Below are 13,999 nucleotides of genomic sequence, written 5' to 3' on the forward strand. Positions count from 1 at the left end.
GGAATGTTTATTTGAGCCATAACCGTTGTGTTGAAACAACAAAGACTTGTTGGACTTGAGTATACGAATCAACACATTGGTGATATTTGGGGCATTTTGTGTATTTACTGTCCATCTTATTAGTGTATCTGTTATCTAAATCACCAGAGTAATACGGAATATTAATACAGTGTTGTATTTGTAAATTGTTGATTTGAGTTTGAAGGAGGAAAGATCCTTTTATTGTAAAACTTTAAAGGGTTAACTTTTATTTTATCTCCAATTGCTATTTGATTTTTTTTTTTTTTTGAGTAAACTACTAAAAGTTTATATTTTACTTCAGACTCTGTGGTTATTTTAGTCTATTATTAAGCACACTAATTGAAAAGATAAGGGTTTATTGAAATAAAATTAATAATATTCAGAGGCTACTTAGAGAGATCTAAAAATAAACTTACCCAGGGCCCCTCCCACTTAAATCGAAGGGAGAAGGGCGCTACATGTTCATCATTGGCTAGTTTACAATACAGTCATTCAGAAAGTAGACCAGATAATTTAATGGAGATAATGCAAACAATATACAGAATTCAAATTATGGGGATTACAGTAGTATTTTTGTGGGTGCCTGCACATGTTGGTGTCCAAGGTACTGAAATTGCAGATAAAGAAGCAGTTAAAAACAATGACATTAATTTAATTGTTAATTTAAGTAAGAATGAAATTAAGAGTATTATCAAGAAGAGAACTAAAGGAAAGGTGGCAAAAACAGTGGGATAAGGAGAAAAAAGGTCGGAGGTTCTATAGAATTCAAAGGAAAGTGGGAGAGATGAGAATTACAGGGAAAAACAGGAGAGAAGAAATAGTAATATCAAGGGTGAGATTTGGACACACAAGATTAAATAGTAGGCTACACTTTATAAAATGGGTAAACATGATACGGAAAGATGTGATTATTGTGGGCAAGAGGAAACAGTAGAACGTGTTTTAATGCATTGTCAGAAATATGAGAATGAAAGAAGGTTGTTAATTCATAATTGAAAAAAAATAAAAATGCAATTTATACCAAAGTATATTCTGCAAAATAACTCGAGAAATGAGTGTTATATTTTTATTCGTCAGTTTCTTGAGAAATCTAATTTGTGGGAGAGAATAAAAAAAATTAAAAAAAAATTTTAAAAAAAATTTAAAAAAAGAGAGGGGGGGGGGGGGGGGTCGTCTTGGTCCACACTCCATACCAGTTGGTGGCGGAAATACACCATTTTGTTGCCAATAAAAATTCAACAAGAAGAAGAATAAGAAGGCGTTGCTCGTAAAAGATCGCTGAGGCTGCTTACCCACTGTCGGTGCTGATTGCCGGTCTTTGTGCTTTCTGGAGAGTTGAATGTGGACATTTGAGACAGGTAAGGGAAATTTGTATGCGACGGTGTTTTGTAAATTAAGTTTCTATGGATTGCTTTGGCTGAGCGGGTAATCTGACTAATCTGTATGCTAAACGCAGTGTAAGATCTATCTGCGCTTTCTGTCAACGAGCTTTGTCGGAGACATCTGGCTCCATCCACCGCATAGTTTGGGGATAGTAATCCCGGGACAGCATGTTTTGTTGTGAGTATACTGCTCGAGCGTGAAGCCAAGGGAGAGGGAATCGCTGTGTAACACCTTTTTGTTTTGTGTAGGCACGCGATAAGGACAATAGCGGCGTCCTGCATGAGAATGATCTGCCCGTTGCTTCATCATTAAGTGCTGTTTGCTCTGCTCCTCATCGGCTGCTGTTCTGTTTCAGGGCGTTTCTTCAACTAGGGGCACTTTTAGGCTTGTGAAGTTGAATTAAAAAAACTTGTTCAAAAGTCACGTAACACAGTCTCATAAATTTAAATAATTTGTCTAGTTTTAAGGTCTGTATGATAGATTACAAGAGAAATTGTTAATATTTAAAAAAAATTCCGACCTGGAATGAACAAATGTCATTTCTACCACATCTCCACAGCTGTTATTTAAAAACGGAAAAAAACTTAGAAGAATTGTCTAAGATCATTTTTGTAACTAGTTTTATCAGTTTTTCCACAGTGTACAATAATTATACGTTTGTCAATGAGATAAATTAACTGCCCTAAGGACCAAATGATGAACTTCACACTCTGAAATTTAATATTGGTTTGGGCAAGAGCTTTAGAAAATAAATACCTTGAATTTTTATATTAAGTAGAGCATGATCTCTTAAATTGTGGATACATTTTTAATGTGTGATGAGAACTTTTTAAATGTTTTTAAAAAATGTGTGTGGTGATGGAAATGACAGGGTGGTGGAAATGACAATGAATTAACGTGAATGTAGAGAAACAGTAATATTTAGAGAAATATTTATTTGAAAAACTCTTAAACTCATCACACTCAGTAAACTCAATTCACAAAGTCAATCCACTCTTGCAATCCATATCGTGGTGGAAATGACATTTCTGTAGTTTCTTGTGAAAAAATGGAAGATAGCTTCACTGATTAGCTTTGAATTAATACTTAGCATTTCATGTATGCAAAATACTCAAAGTTTTAACTTTTTAAAAACACCCATGAAGGTACAGCATTTTTGGAAATGACGTAGAATAAATATATTAACTGATCAAGCAATATTTACCTTGATTTTTCTTATTTTGTTCTTGATGAAAATTTAAAATTGCCTCCATGTCCAACATGTGCTCTGATGTCTCTGAACATTTCCATAGAAACCACCTAAACAATCTTTCACACAAACTTTTTAAAGGGACATTAGAGTGTTGTGGTGGAAATGACACCAATACTGTGCGACAGCTATATTTTGTATAAAAAGTAATATTGATGGTGGTCTCACATTAAATACTATAATGTATTTTAATTATTTTACTAGTGCTTAATTTAGGTATATTAATAGTTACCAGATAAGTCATACTTTTAAACTGTATTTTCATTGTTGAAGTTGTCTGGGTGTGCGACAGGGATAAAACAGTGATTTTGACACCTATCACGGTTTTAAAAGTTTTTAAAGAGGTTTTTTTGTTAGTTTGAAAAAGAAAGAGGACTTTGTCCAAAATTATATGTATTTTTTAAAAATATGACCAAAGTACATAAAAGTGCCCATAGTCTATTAGTAGAAGTCTAATGGACTTATGGTTATATAATTTTGTTCTTTTTGCATATCACTGCTTGATAATGTATTTTTTTTTCTTTTGTTTGTTGGCAGGGCCTGGGCACCCGGGGGCAGACGAGTGACCATTTAGGTGGTGACGTCCTCACTGTGTGTCGTGGTCTTCTCTGACATGAGTCGTTGAGTGTGTGCACTGTGAATAGAGTAATTTTCATAAGGGTGATATCTTGAGACTGCCCCTGTGGGTACGCCCAGGTTCCTCTGCTGCCAACGATAGAAGTAAACAAATAGATGAGAGTGATTGCTGGTCAATGCTTTTTATAACCATTATGTCTTTTAATAATTAGGGGTTCAAGCATGAAATGCTGAAACCCTATTGTAATTGTAAGGATTCGTAAAACGCATCGTGCAGGACAAACCGTAAGGCCTAGAGACGTGAAACCTGGCCAGATGGTAGGCCTCAATTTGGGGACAACCTATCAGAGTATGACCCCAATTGGCCCATAGGTGGCGCTACAGCAACCAAAAGTACTAAATCGCTCATAACTCTTAGACCGTTTGTCCCAGGATCAAGTGTCTTATATCGTTGGAATCCTTGGCTCAAGGCGGACAAAATGGCTATCTCCGATTTGGATGTAGGCAGGGAAAATTTTCTGCTATGTCGGATTTTGTCCAAAACCTACTTTTGCGAACTAGTCCCTGGTTTTTGGCCCGATCGGAACCAAACCAGTCTAGGACAATTCTCTGGACTCTCTAGATCAATAATTATCGAAAACAAGTTGAACTTTTGCATTTGGGTGGCTGTAACAGGGTCATTTAGAAAAGGGGCGTGGCAAAATACACTAAAAAGCCTATAAATCCCAAATGGAAACTCAGAACTTCACAAAAATTGATGAGCATATGTGTCAGAACATGGTGAGGAAGCATGCAGAGTTTCATGGAGATCGGACCATAGGTGGCGCTATAACTGGCAAAAAGCCTTCATTCTTATTAGGGGTTCAAGCATGAAATGCTGAAACCCTATTGTAATTGTAAGGATTCGTAAAACGCATCGTGCAGGACAAACCGTAAGGCCTAGAGACGTGAAACCTGGCCAGATGGTAGGCCTCAATTTGGGGACAACCTATCAGAGTATGACCCCAATTGGCCCATAGGTGGCGCTACAGCAACCAAAAGTACTAAATCGCTCATAACTCTTAGACCGTTTGTCCCAGGATCAAGTGTCTTATATCGTTGGAATCCTTGGCTCAAGGCGGACAAAATGGCTATCTCCGATTTGGATGTAGGCAGGGAAAATTTTCTGCTATGTCGGATTTTGTCCAAAACCTACTTTTGCGAACTAGTCCCTGGTTTTTGGCCCGATCGGAACCAAACCAGTCTAGGACAATTCTCTGGACTCTCTAGATCAATAATTATCGAAAACAAGTTGAACTTTTGCATTTGGGTGGCTGTAACAGGGTCATTTAGAAAAGGGGCGTGGCAAAATACACTAAAAAGCCTATAAATCCCAAATGGAAACTCAGAACTTCACAAAAATTGATGAGCATATGTGTCAGAACATGGTGAGGAAGCATGCAGAGTTTCATGGAGATCGGACCATAGGTGGCGCTATAACTGGCAAAAAGCCTTCATTCTTATTAGGGGTTCAAGCATGAAATGCTGAAACCCTATTGTAATTGTAAGGATTCGTAAAACGCATCGTGCAGGACAAACCGTAAGGCCTAGAGACGTGAAACCTGGCCAGATGGTAGGCCTCAATTTGGGGACAACCTATCAGAGTATGACCCCAATTGGCCCATAGGTGGCGCTACAGCAACCAAAAGTACTAAATCGCTCATAACTCTTAGACCGTTTGTCCCAGGATCAAGTGTCTTATATCGTTGGAATCCTTGGCTCAAGGCGGACAAAATGGCTATCTCCGATTTGCTCGCCCTTCAGGCGCCAATTTTGAGTAAATTGCATTTTTTTGAAAAACCTATTTTTGCGAACTTCTCCTTGGTTTTTCGACCAATTGGAACCAAACCACTGCAAGAATATTCTCTGGAGTCTGACAATCAATAATCATCCAAAAAATTCAAAATTTCAATTAACGGTCGATAAGGGGAACCAAAATCTTTGATGGCACCAGGGCCACTTTTACTAAAACGGTTATAAATTGTGAACGGAAAGAGATTTTTTTGCTAAACTTGGGACACATCTTCCTGAGCTCAATCTGAGATCACTTGAAAAAAAATCGCAACAATTGGCCAGTAGGTGGCACTATAAAACGGTTATAACTTGTGAACGGAAAGAGATATTTTCACAAAACTTGGGACACATGTTCATGAGCTCATTCTGAGGTCACGTGAAAAAAAATCATGAGAATTGGCCACTTGGTGGCGCTATAAAATGGTTATAACTTGTGAACGGAATGAGATATTTTCACTAAACTTGGGACACATGTTCATAAGCTCAATCTGAGTTGACATGAAAAAAGTCGTGACAATTGGCCACTTGGTGGCGCTATAACAGTGAAAAAAATCATGAAAATAGCTATAAGCGCACCCAACCGTTAGTCTACTGAAAAGTGGCACGCAGTGTCTTTGTCCAGGGTGCCATGATAGTCTATGAGAACATTGGTGTATCTCAAAAAACTCAGTATACGTCATTGGCACAAAGCCTTGAAGGAGCCTTAAAAGTTTCAAGGAAGCCCGTGTTTTTTTCACAGGAGTGACCTCCTAAGAATCCTTGCCGAGTCCAACAATACCAAACATGCCAGGTTTCGCCTTATGGTTTTTGTAAGTGTCATTTAGAGCTTTAAAAAATTGTGGATTTTTATTTTCAAAGCCGTTAGTCTGATCTAGACAACAACAAAAAAACAAAGGAAATTTGAAAACATAGGCAAATAGCTAAACAATAACGCCAAAATGTTAAAATTATGATAGGAACTGAGTTTAAAAAAATTGTGGTTATCTTCAAAGCCGTTAGTCTGATCTAGACAACAACAAAAAAACAAAGGAAATTTGAAAACATAGGTAAATAGCTAAACAATAACGCCAAAATGTTAAAATTATGATAGGAACTGACAAAAAAATTAATTAAATCCAATCAATTTCACCCATGGATCATTTTGATGCTCTCACATGTTTGAAACGAACAATGATAGATTGTGATGAAATTTGTTTTGAATTGGGACTGGCGAATCCCCGTCCATACTGTCAATGACCGGTCGCAAAGACCCGCCCACTTTAGTTACTGTTGCTATATCTGACAAGCGACGCCACTCTCACACCACACCAAGTTCTCACGCAGTGAAAAATACATTGCGGATCAGAAAAAAGACTGCGCGGTGACAGACAAGTACTTTTGATATGAAACAAAGTCTCACCTTTCAAATGTAGTCATTTTTTTAGAGACATTTAAACAATAAATACCGTTTTGTGACTCTTTAATGTGTCTGACAGATCGCTGTAGACTCGAGGCTCAGTTAAAGCTGCTTGTGAACCGATCATCTCTTCCTTCTAGTTAATTTAAAGCATTAAAATAAACATGAATGAACATAAAAGGAATGTTGTTTTAAAGTGCTAAGACGTCAGTACACCTTGTTTTTCAAATTTAAATCCTCCTATGTTAATCTACTAACTCTCCTGACTGCTTTGTTGGACAAAATGGCGGATTATGATTAGTCAGATCGCCTGTCAATCAAACTCCCTGCGAAGGGTCAATTGAGAATGCCTGTGCGCACAATGCTGATCTAATCGACAACTTTGCAGTTGCACAAAGGAAAGCTCGGAAAATCCTGCAATAATGTAAGAGAGCATCTTTTTCATGTATTTGGACTTAGGCCTAACAATGTTTTATAGTGCCCTGTCCCCATTGTTTTTATTGTTGTTTTTTTGTTTTGTTTTTGGTGAGCGTAGGCTACTCCTGATTTTGTTAGTCATCTCATCTCTTATATGCTGTGTATGATCATATCCTGCCCTATTCATGGTAGCCAACTCGCGGACATTGCGTCATCAATGTCATCAATTGCGTCATCAAGGAGCCCGCCTTGATAATCCTACTTAAGGGCCCGGTGGTGGCTCATTACGCCACTGAATATTATTATCTAAACTCCTTATCAAAATTTAATATTTACAACAAATCTGACACATATATATGGGCACACTTTGAGTACTACTAATAAAAGTGGTGGAGATCAGGCAAGACTATAAGAAGACTAGGCAAAAGGTGCTATAACTGTAAAAACGCTTTAAAACCATATATTTCCTATAGTAAACTGCCTGTATTGGCTGTAAATTGACTTTTTCATCTATGATGGCAGTTGTTAAATGCTTGCTAAATAAAACTTAATGTCTTTTGATGCTTGTGTGCTTAAAGGCCTTAAAGGCCTTAACTGCTTGAACCCCGATAAATGCTGCTTGCAGCTTTAATTAATAAAATCTTTTTCATTACCTATGTCTCTGATTCCAACAGTGATTAGAACCTGTGTGTGCCAGTGTTAAGAGGTTGTGTTAAATTCTTGGGGTGAAATTCCCCAGGTGGCGTAGTCGGAAATTATATCAATTTGAGTCAACCCACGCCCGCTCTGCTACATTTAGATACATTAAAACACGTCATGTCATATTGTCAACATGGTACTTATGAAGCAGAATAGTGGGTCATATGTCTATGCTTTTTGAAAACTTGAGGCTTTCTTCTTAATAAAACGAGTCGGACATCACATTTCTGTATACATTTTTATCTTTATCATCTTTCAAAACATGACCTGTGCGAAAGAGAAAAAATGAATGCGTCTCTGTACCCAGCACTTCTGAAAATGCATGGCATAGGCTATTATTAATATTTCCCCTTGAGCTAATTTGTTACACATTCATGTCCTTAATTGGCATGATAACTGAGGACAGGCGTGTGATTTTCAGTTGGAGAAGAGACTTCTGCGACCCGAGTGCTGCCGTCACCTCACTTTTGTTCACCAAAATCTGTTTCAAAATCTAAATTCATGCTAGTCGGGATTTAAGTCCACATAAGCATATTCAACTCACAGATAGTCCAGTATATTGTGCAGATACTTTCAGTAGGAAACAGTTAACATCAGTGCTATTCATTCATTACATTCATAATGAATTAATGCTGATGGGAAATGAGGAAATGTGCAATCATACTGAATCTCTTAATGACAAGCTTTTGAAAATTGAGTAAAAAAATCACTCACATCCACTCAATAGGGAAGAGTTTTCTAATGGAAGAAAATCAATTATGAAACTCAGTAGAAGTGCTTCAAGTTACATCCTTCATGACAGAAACTTTACAGAATGCATAAAAACTGTATTGTTGATGATTTTAGCTGTTATATAATCATCATATTTCATCATATGTGAAATATATACATAACATCACTTTTGTGTTCACTATCAACATGTTGATGAAAGTGTTCATTACTGTCATTATTCACCATAAGCTGAGATGCTGTTTGATTGTTCCTCATGTGTACCGTACTGTGGAAAAGTCTAGTGTTCACAATATTTAAACATGAATTAGCTTTTCATCAATATTTAATTTAACATTTGGAACGCATTTTTTGTAAATATTTAACAGAAATGCCCATTTCTCGTTTGGATACAGTTAGTATACTTTACATGTATCACTACATCACACACATTAGGGGAACATTATTAAAGCGCAGTGCAGAATCAAACTAACTCAGCGTTTACTGACGGATTGATGCGGTGATTCACAAACATCAGTGTCTGGAATGAAACTGCAAATAAACATGTAGTGATTTTGTTTTCAGTAGTAAAAGTTGTTATAATATTTTGTCTTTACTGATGTTTTTTGTCATGATTCTGGCTTTGTGTCCCAGATCTTCTCTTGTCTTGAGGCAGGATCATGACAGACTCATGTTTTATGTGTAAGCACATGGCCATTTGTTTGGGCTGTGTGCTTGCGTTGTCTTGTCACCTTACCCTGTCCTTCAACCTCATGACATTTTTATTTAGCCCTTACTGCTTAATCATAATTTGATAAATGTACAGTATGACAGAATCTGAGTATTATATCACTGTATTTCTGGCTATTCACATTTTCCTTTCTATAACACTTGTGGCTTTAAATGGTTTTATATTGTGGAGTTTGGCTGATTGCTGATGCGATTGCATGTTCATTAACTGCTAATGATGTTTAATGCATCTGTGTTTGGTGTTTCTGGAGTTAATTCAGGCTATAAAAGAACGTGAGGAGCTCATAAACACCATCATCTCCTGATGAGCAGCATCTTCAGTCTTCAGTCTGATTCCCGGTAAGATCATGTCGTCTCATGTGGGATTTATTGTGTCGTTGTGTTTCAGCCTTTATTCAAACGTTAGCACATGTTGTTCAGCTTGTTGACTCTCTAGTGTGCTTGATTATGTGTAGAAGAAACTAAAGAAATTACGATGGAATTGTTTAAAGCAGGTTTTGGTTTGGAAGTGTTTTTTAAGGTCCTGTCAGAACCACTTTCTCTCGCGATCATTCATGTGTTTCTGATTCTGCTGAGGATATGAATAAACACTGAGTGAACTTTAAAAAATGTAAGCATCAGATATAAAGCGTTTTCAGATTACTTCAGTCGTCGTAGTTGAGCCGAAGCATTTGTGAAAGTTAGACTGGTTTTTCAAACTACCATTGTTAGTTAATTGAGTCTTTAAGGTAATTACAGTTTCACACGTTGGATCAAATAGTTAGTCTGTAATCTCAGGCATTTCCTACATTAGATCCACAAGCTTTAAGATGTGTGTTTTTACAGTGTGTGCAGTGAATGAAGAGCAGTGGAAACTTGTGAAACATCTGTCAGTCTGTGTGTTGCTCCACAAACTTCTGCTTTGACCTGCAGACGAAACACACACTCCTGTCAGTAACGTAAGTTCTTCAAGATTTATTCCCAGTTTAATAAACCATTGTACACTTGCAGCTGTGCTGGACTGAATATTCAGAACAACAGCATTCTTGCTTCTGTGATATTGTTCAAATGGAGGATTTCCAAACTTTAATCTTACATTTCACATATTTCAAGCTTTCTAACATTACACACGTCTCCTCTAAAGCAAACTGAGGAAACTTTATTTCAACAGTCACACAGAAAAGTTATGGCATGTTTTTAATAAATTAGTAAATAGTAAATGCATTTTTTAAAACTAATGACTGGTTTGTTATTTAGTGTTGCCTGTCAAGATTTCATGAAACAATGGCCAGCATCGACGGATCAAGTGGAGTAAATTATGAAGATGAATGGACCCATCAGATTGAAGAGATTGTCATGGAACATAAGTGTTCAACAATAATATTTATCATGATCTTTTCAGGCACTGAGATTCTAGTCACGATCTTAACTCTGTTAGCGTTGTGTGGTCTTATCACATCTAATCGCTCCACTCCAGTGTTTGTTTTTAATTTGATTCTTTCAGATCTCATTCAGATCATTTGTATATTAATAATAATATTCACAGGGCAGGGGGGTGAAGTATATTTGCATAGTTTGATTGTGGGTCTGTATTTTATGGCATGTGTTGCTTTTGAACGATATCTTCTGGTTTCTCCTCCTATCTGGTACAGATCTCATTCACTAAAAGTCTGCTGTGGCGTTTCTGTGATCATCTGGGTTGTTCCTCTTTTAAGATCAGTCATAGACTTTAGCGAACTGACCATACTGATCATCTGTTTAATCCCCTACCCGATAATCATTCTGTGTTTTGTTGGCACTTGTCGTGGTCTTTCACGCGCAATATCGCTTACTCCTCTAAAGCGCAAACAAATTCTGGGAAGTTTGTTCGTGGTGCTTCTGACTTACACTTTTCTCATCCTCCCCTTTCTAATCATGATCGTTATAGATGATATTTTAGGAGCTCACAACAGTGTAGGTGTTTTTTTTTGTCTCATGTTTCTGAAATCACTGGCTGACTGTGTATTGTACGTGTTCTTGAGGCCTGATGTTGGAGGGTTAATGAATTGCTGTTGTAGAACTGACACAGATCAGTGTTCGACACACAGCTGGGACGAACACTCTCGAGACAGTAGTGCAGTGTTTGCCTGCTGTGTTTCAATGCAAAAGCCCGCGTCTCATTCACAGACCGCCTGCTGTTCAGTTTAAACATCTGCACTCAATAAATCAAGTCAATAGCCACGTTTCCATTACCCTTCAAATTGCAATTGCGAATTGAAAATACGCCCAATGGAAACATGTCAACAAAACACTCCCATTTATCGCAAAAATTTTTCTCCGCTCGCATGAGGAGGTTTTTCAGGCAGTTCGAAAAAGAAATATTTCGCAAAACTTCAATAACAGTTTTTGCGCATTTACAGGTCAGCTGACGTAGATGACGCGGTGTGTTTGGACATAAGACGAGACTGAGCTCTTTATGAAATTCATAGGCCCTATAAGACAAAATAATTACAGGAATATTGGTTCTAAACCTCAAAATGCCACGATCAAGACCTCGAAGCAGATCTGAGGGAGAAACACCCAGAAACTCCTCATATGTGCCGCTCACACGTATAATAAGGGCCGTTCCTTACCATTAATGCTTGGATAACACACACACATCTCCTGCGATTAATAATAATGGCCAGTGCAGTGGCCGGGATATAGTACATAATCCTACCAATGTCCATTGCCATGGTTTTTGGAGAGATTTTACTTATTGCGAGTGGAAAAATGAAGTTATAGTCACATGGCATCGGTTAATGGAAACGCCGTCATTTTTTGTCGACGTTTTAAAAAATCGCTGAAGTTTTGCTCAAATCTGTGATGGAAACGCGCCTAATGTTCATTCTCACTGCACACACCCTTCCTTTCTATGATATTTAGGTTTATTAGAGATAACTCTTGACTCATAAAACTCAAAACTCATTTGCTCTGTTTGCGGTCCATTAAACACATATGATAAACAGAGTTTTATTAAAGATGTATTGATGTGCCGTTGATGCTTCTGCTGACGATCTGTGTCATACGATGGAGAGGAGAGTTGTATAAAGCACGGTTTATTCTCATTAATTCCCCCGATAGACTGACAGATCAACAACATCAAGTAGTTTAATGTCATAGTCTTGCTTGTGTTCCTAATGCATGTACATTATACTCTTTTACCAAATAACTAGCCTACTATTCACCCTATTATTCACAGCACTTGAATATTGTCAGTTTAACTTCTATTGTTCTCCTCATTTGTAAGTCTGCTAAGTGATAAAATGTAAATGTATTAAAAAGATGGTTCACTCAAAAATGAAAATTGACAATGTACATATGCCCTCATGTCGATCAAAAGCTGGATAACTTCCTTTCTTCTGTAGAACATAAAAGACAATATTTTTTGTCCATAAATTAGAAGTCAGTAGACAGTTTTGGGTGAACTATCCCTAAAAAGACTTGTTTTAAAGTGCACAAAGTAGATTAGAAGAGTACTAAGTTTATATACAAATATTAACCAGAGCTTGCATGGAAATCAGAAAAGGAGTTATTTGTAATATTGTTGTGTCTTTATCGAGTCAGAGACTGTCCTGAGCATTACTGACGGGACTGTGGAGGCACTGGCTATAGCTTATATAGCTGATATACACTCTATTAGGACAGATGTGTTTGTAGAGGTTAATTTCAGCCACTGTTGTCAACACTGCTGTAGATTACTGTAGTCACCGAATGCCAATAAACTATTCATCGTTTTGAATATGTGAACTATTACAGTTGAAACTTCATTACCTTTTTGCAACAAAAATCAAACAAAAAAATCCATTAAACATGTTGCGCTTATAGAGGAGCGAGCACTGATATTTTCAGTTCCATTCCTTTTAATATTTTTATAAAATATGCATTATCCGTGTGTGAGTGGCTCAACTTTAAAACTTGCCTTCTCATCTTTGGACCCTGCATTAACATTTCTTATGAAACTTTTTTTAAACATAACATGACAAAAATTGTCCAGTGTAACTGATGTATAGATTAATATCTTGTCCTCGTTCTTTTTCTCTATCATATTTTTCAGCTCATTGTTAACTCTTCTTACCTCATTTGTATTCTGATGACATTGAACATATTGTTAATAAATTTTGTATATTGTATGCAAAGTTGTATGTCATAAACTGTCTGGAGTCAAGACTGTCACCATCCCTATTATTTTACAAGATCGATACTGTACAGCAATGGCAGATACTGGTAGCACACTCTCTCTCATTAAAAAGCCAGATGAGCAAGAATGAGTCATATCAGCCCTGTGATGGACAAGCATTTGTTCTCGCCAATGGACAGCAGCAGACTGCAATTGGAAGAGTGACTTAGAAGTGTGAGATCCAAGGATGTAAGATGGAGCTAACATTATACATAATGAGTGATGTGGATTTGACTGTGCCAATCATCCCAGAGATGGACTTTCTGATGGATTCTGGATTTACTTTAGACTTTCAGAGATCACAATACACCATACCCGCCAGAGAAGGAAGAGATGAAGAAACTTTCCCTTTCTTGCCACATGGATCCCAACCGACAGTACATTTTTATATAGCTGTACCCATCCCTCCTACATCTAACGAAACCCAGTTGATCATCCAAAAACTGGTTCAGCAAGCTAATACTAATGGTCAGTTCAGAATACAATTGGAAAAGTTAATGTTGCAATGGCCCGCAGTATGCACTCATGAAATAGGACATTCCAACATGGTAAAACACCAAATCCTCACAACTGATGAAGTACCAGTCAGAAAACGCCCATATAAAGTGTCTCTGGACAAGCAGCAGTTCATTGAATCTGAAATCAATACTCTGCTAACCAAGAAGATTGTCAGGCCATCAGCGTCTCCATGGGCAGCACCTGTCGTAGTAGTGCCTAAGAAGGATGGTAGGTCAAGATTGTGTGTAGACTATCGGGGTTTGAATGCTAAAACTCACCTCGATGGATACCC

The 13,999-nt window shown here is 37.4% G+C and overlaps 1 long non-coding RNA gene across 1 annotated transcript; it reads left to right on the top strand.

Annotated features, from left to right (window-relative positions):
* The first annotated feature begins 1,284 nt into the window (after positions 1-1,284).
* Positions 1,285-13,136, top strand: LOC309477051. Its single transcript, XR_014198503.1, has 4 exons — positions 1,285-1,379; positions 9,284-9,371; positions 9,858-9,970; positions 10,269-13,136. It is a non-coding gene; the product is annotated as an uncharacterized lncRNA (long non-coding RNA).
* Positions 13,137-13,999: the final 863 nt, after the last annotated feature.

The sequence above is a fragment of the Leuciscus leuciscus genome (genome assembly GCF_965113295.1).
Source record: "Leuciscus leuciscus genome assembly, chromosome: 16".
Lineage (NCBI taxonomy): Eukaryota > Metazoa > Chordata > Actinopteri > Cypriniformes > Leuciscidae > Leuciscus > Leuciscus leuciscus.